Raw genomic sequence first — 6045 nt, 5'->3', positions numbered from 1 at the left:
AGCCAGGAATACTACTATCATCCAGGAGTGTTGAACCCATCAGGGACTGAATGACCAATTTCATGTACTGCCTCTGAGTGGTGGTTTTAGATATTGTTCTGATCTAGCAAGCTCCCTGGAAGAATGTGGAGAGGCAATGCGGAGGACATCTTCTATTTTAGGGGTTATGAGGGACTGGGAACGGGTGGCGCTGTGGTCTGAACCGCATGGGCTTGCCAATTGGGAGGTTGGTGGTTAAAATCTGCACAACAGGACTAGTTCCTGTTGCTTTTTCCCAGTTCCTGTTATCTAGCAGTTCAAAAGCAAACCAGTGCAAGTAGATAAATAGGTACTGGTATGGCGGGAAGGTAAATGGCATTTCCGCGCACTCTGGCACTTGTCACAGTGTCCTGTTGTGCCAGAAGCGCATTTTCAACGAAAGTGACATGAATGCACTGATAAGCCCCACTGTGCTATGTGGGTCTCACTTGGGTGGGCAGGAGAAAACTAACTGGTGGGGTGTGACATGATTAGAGCTTTGCAAAATTATTAATAGTATGGTAGAATCTCCAGCACAGCGTTTCCCCAACCTGGTGACTTCCAGATTCCCCTGATGACATCCCTTTACACCATCTGGTATGGCCTAAGGGCCCTGGAGTATTTGGATCTGTAAGAGGATGTCTGGTTTGATCCTGTAGGGCCTCTCCTTGCCATCTTACAGTGCAAGTCTGATCCTGTCTACTCAGAATTAAGCCCTATTGAGTCCATTGAGGTTACCTTTAAAAAAATTATATATATTTTTTTAAGCTTTAACAAGTCATTTTGAGCGTAGGCTAAAAGGTGAAAGCCTTCTAATCTCCGCCTCATCTTAATTTCGGTCTGCCCTCTTCTTGTTCTGTGGGGTCCCATCCTCTCTTGGTCTGTTCCATGTTCCGTAATTGGAGTGAAGTCATATATACTCAAGTATACGCGGCAATTTCCAGCAAGAAATTGCTGTGCAGTTGAATGACCCCCACCTCACCCCGCCCCTGTACAGTACTTAGAAATACAAATTTAAATAAGCGTTTTTAAACTTCGCCTAGATGGTGTGTAACGAACGTTATGTCATGAACATGGTGGATGCTGTGTGTGCAAATCCAAGCGCAGAAGGCAGACTTCTGAGCCAGGGCTTACAGAGCTTGGTAGTGATTAAAACAATTTTTTAAAAACCCGCTAGCAAGAACCAAACACCCCCCTGCAAGCCGTGCTTAGGCGCGGAGGAAGCCGTCTTTCCCAGAGTCAGACCTTCGGTCAATTTCGCTCTGCATTGCCGACTACATTGAGTGGCGGCGGCGGCTGGTCTCGGAGACCCTCCTCTCCAGGGGTCTTTCCCGGCTTTCCCTGGCGTGCCCGGTACACTAACCCTGGGGCTACCTGCGCGCAAGATACGCACAGCAACCACGAGCCCATCCTCTGGCTTAACGGGCTTGCACGAAGCACATTCGCGGGGCGCGGGGCGCATCTTCTAACCTAACCTAGATCCCCGTGGGCGTGATGTTTCTTTGCATTAACAGATCTGCACGTGTTTAGGTTGGGGCGAGAAGGATTCCTGGTGCTTCCCCTCGTGAAGTTAGTCTACCGGCCCCACGCCCAAGAGAGCGACCTGGTGGCTTAAGGCCAGTGCAGTCCTGGGCACTGCCAGGATGGGACGCAGCTGTTGGGTCTCCCCTGGGGTTTAGAGGAATGACTGCGCATGCACCTGCCGGTTCGGAGGCTGCTTAACGGCTCCCGGGCACATTGCATGCTGCCAGCCCGGGCTGGGACTCAGCGCCGCGTTCAGGATCCCTGCCCGCCTGGCACCTTAGCCAGTAAAACCCCGCAAAGCAAGCCCCGCGTGTCGGCTCCCTGGACCCAAGCGGTGGCGGCTGTTCCTCATGGCCCAAGGCTCTTTGCGTTCCAGCCCAGTTTTATACTTTCTGTGTAAATCCAAAATACCGCCACAGCGCCTTTCCGCGCCTTAACTTGGAAGCCCAGGGTGGGCGGCCTCGGCTGGGGACCCTGAAAAAGCTTTGGGCGCTTTCCCCCTACCGTGGGAAAAACCGCGGGTGCTCAAAGCGCGCGCGGAGCCAGTTCCTTAATGTGCTGCCAGCAAGCATCTCCTTGGCCCGCCGGGAGCAAAGCTAAATCGCAGAGGGATTTGTGCTGTTTTACTGCTCCTTTCTCCAAAACATGAGTTTGGAATTAATTAATACTGAGGAATATCCCCTGCCTCGCCGTCCGCGAGCGCGCAGCAAATGCACGCCTTCCTTTTCCCCAACACTGGCCCTCCAGTCTTGCGGCTCTTGCCGCAGGTCGCTTCGTTGGAGATGTTGTGTGTGTATGTGCTTTGTGCTAGAGACAGTTCCAGTTTAGGGGTCGCGGAAGTGGGGGACATTTCTCTTCGCTCCGCAGGCTGCCCAATTCTCGCCGACGAGCCACCGCAGAAGTTGCGTCGAGGTCTTGGATCCCGTCGGGTCTCTGGGGAATGCCCAGAAAGGCGCAGAGGACTCAATCCACGCCCCCACGGTACTCAGAAGGAAAGGACTTTCGAGCCAGTCGACAAGGCCAGGTGTTCGCTCGAGTCCTGCCGCCCACGTTCTTTCATCTGCTCGCCAGTACCTGGTGCAGTGTGGTGGGGGACTGGGTCCCGCGAGCCCAACTTTTCCGACTTCTCTGTCAGTAGAAAGAAGTCCTGGCTTCTGCTCCCTGGCCGTGATCCCTCCTCCTACACCCCGGACGAGAGCTGGCGAGCGAGCAGGTAGAGCCCCGCCTCCCTCCCAGAAACAGGGCAAGCAAAGAACCCGAAACGCCAGCGCAGCCTTTCGCCTCGCGGCATAGCAGCAAGGATCAGGGCGATTGACGGTTGCAAGGAGTCGCCACTGGCCTACCGCCCTTTCTCTGAGAGGCTCCATCCACGTTCTTAGCCTCCCCTTTTGGGTGGTGCACCGGTGGGCTTCCTCACTCCTCTCTCTGAGCAAGAGTTTCAGGATTGTGAACAGTTGCTCCTTGCAATTAACCCTCCCTGCCAGCTTTCAAGGCATATGGAAGGCAGCACCTCCCCTTGAGCCCAAGGTGGTGTTGCTGTGAACAGCAGAGCACCCCTTGGCCTTTACATCCATATCTTAATATATCTCCATCCCTTCCCCCAAGGGTGAGCAAACACTTACCGGTAAGTCACTGCTTGGCCAAGTTGGAAGAAGCAATTTCTGATGGCGGTGGGGGGGGGGGGGACCCCCAAAGGAGTAAATTGTACCAATTATCAAGGAGCACAGAAGCACACTTTGGAACTTCCTTTTGTGTCAAGTTGCTGTGGGCTTCTCATTTGCAAGGAAATTATACTCAAGCACCACAAAAAGGGTTCTAAGCTGAAGAATTCTGCTGAATTCTTATTTGCTGGGTGTTTTTGTTCCAAAGACAACATAGCATCCGAAAACATGGTTTTTACATTTGTGGATTGAAGTGGCACAGGACACTCTTCCCCCTCTCTCTACCATTATATGTGGGCCGGTCATGCATAAATGCAACTTACATGCCCAGTGGCCCAGTTGTGTGCAGCCATCAGATGTGTTTCAGACCTTGTGGTGTGCTTTGCTAGGATGGCCAGGTGGACCTTACTGCAGTGTCCTTACTGGAAAAAAACTTGTGGTTACAACCTTGGAAATATGCCTTCTTGGTCCCCCCGCCCCCCGACTAGAGTGTCTTGAACAAAATAAGCAGTTCAGCCTTTGATTCCATTAGTAACAATATAAGGCCAACATCTCATCTAGACCAGCAAGCTGCTCTCATGGTAGTCAGCCAGATTCCTCCGGGAAGTTCAAAAGCAGGACCCAAGTGCAACAGCAGAACAATCTCCAAGGTTCTAGTTTCAGGTAAAGCCAGGAAAACTAGCATTTGTGGGAGTCCTAATAATTTCCCCTGAACATCAGTAGCTGGGCAAACTACTATTTCCTACCATTAACATATTCATTTTAATTCCAGGGAATTGTATTAGCACAAAATGCACATGGTAAATCATCTTTATTTGTCTTCCAGATTGCATCTTTGCCAAGTTGATTTTTTTAAAATATTTTTCTATGCATTTACAAGCAGCACTGGTTGTGAGGATGAAAGTGGACACCACCTTGGCATCTGTATATTCCCTTCAGAGGAAATGGGGAGATAGAAATGAAATGGAAAAAATGTGTCTTGTTATTATGAATTTTTGTACCTTGAAAATTTCAATAAAAATTGTATTTAAAAGAAAAAGAATGCATATGGCAGGAAAATGGGGGGGAGGAGGGTTACTCAAGTTTCAATATACAGATGCCATGGAAATGAGAGTACACAGAGGGGGCTGAAAGAAGCACAAGTAGAGAACTATTAACAACTCTCCTCTTGTTCAAATAATTACACCCAATGGCTCTTCATCTTTGCTTTTTCATACCAGCTCTTATCCCATCATAGGCTTCTTTGCAGATGTTAAGAGGAGGGAACTGGATGCTGCATTTATCAACAATACTCTGGGCACTTAATTTGGTCTAGGCAGGAAGAAGCAGCCATTTCAAATTTAATTGGTCCCTTAAATGTTTAACACTTCATTTATTATTTATTTCTAGAATTTATACATATTTTCCTGTGAGATGCTTAAAGCAGTGTGCATTTAATCCCCACAGCAACCCTGTGAGGTGGGTTCGGCTGAGAGACAAAGACAGGTCCAAGGTCACCCAGTGTGCTTCGTGGCCGATTGGGATTTGAACCCTGTTTCCCAGGTCACAGTCCAACACTCTGCCACACCACACTGCCACAAGTTGTGCTTGTGGTACATGAAGGGTCTCAACACTGACCTGATGAGCAGCTATGATGGGCACAGATTGTTCAACAACTTAAAAATTGCTCAGGTAAAAGCCATAGATATATTTCGCAGTCCAGCTTCTACTGAGGCTGGGATTTGATCTTCATACAGCCTGAGGAAATAGCTTCATAAGTCTAGTTGCAGATTGTGGAGAGACAATAAAGTTCAAAGGAAAAGTGCAGAATAGGCAATTTATTATTTTGGAAGAGGGATGAGCAAAAGAGCACAGAAGCTAGGTAACTGAGACTCTGAGGGCCCTCTGAAGAAATCCACAGTGCTGAAGGCCAAAATGCAAATGTAAAGAAACAAGACCAATGGGCCATGACCCAAAAGACAGGGTGACTAGGTTGAAAAACAGTGACCCAAACTGACAACCAAATGGATGGTGAAGACATACAGTTTGCCAAATAGAGGAGCAATTTTGCTTTAAATTAACCAAACAATTGTTTTGGTGAAGATTTTTAACCTTTCTGACCTGTCCAATTTGGCTGCAATGAGATGTGGATTGTACTGTACTGTAATTTACTAAGTTTACACTGAAGTTTGATGCTCAGCCAACATCTTAATCTCTTCCCACTGAGGCTTTACTGCCAGCTGAGGCAAGAGCAACGTTCAAATGCATCAACATATCAGCTTAAAATCTGCTTTTGCAAGGTTCAACAGAAGGCGGAGGTCTCTGTAAAATGCAGGGGGGTCAGAGGTGGGGCAACCCTGAACTGCAGTTTCAAAGCACCACCTCTACTCTTTTGAAGCAATGGCCTGGCAAGAGCAAAACACGACACTTTAAATCTTCATTGCACAGCAGTAAATGAATGACTTAAAAAGACACAGAACCATGACCTTACCTGTGAGAGGGGAGAAGTAAACTAAAAGATAGTTGTGGTTGCCCAGCACTTCAATGCATTTCTGATGTGGCTCAATAAAATTCCTACCTGGAAAGAGCAATAGAGAACCAACCACCCATTTGAAAAAGCCCACAAAGAAACAAGCTAAGGGGAAAAAGAATAGAAGGATAACTTGCAAAGCATCCTCTGATGGCCCACACATGGGTGCTTAGTGAACAACTGATCTTTGCCAGGGCACTGGTTGCACTGGTTTCATCTAGTGCAGAGTGCTGTGCCCTCTGCCTGGGGCCCACAGACCTTGCTTCCTTCAGCAGAGAGGGAAGGTGTAGCGAACCCTGAGGAGGCATATGTACCGCAGATGTTTTGGCAGAT

The sequence above is a fragment of the Podarcis gaigeae genome (assembly GCF_964106915.1).
Source record: "Podarcis gaigeae genome assembly, chromosome: Z".
In the NCBI taxonomy this organism is placed as follows: Eukaryota; Metazoa; Chordata; class Lepidosauria; order Squamata; family Lacertidae; genus Podarcis; species Podarcis gaigeae.
The sequence above is the reverse complement of the archived record's forward strand: the minus strand, read 5'-3'. Positions refer to the sequence as shown.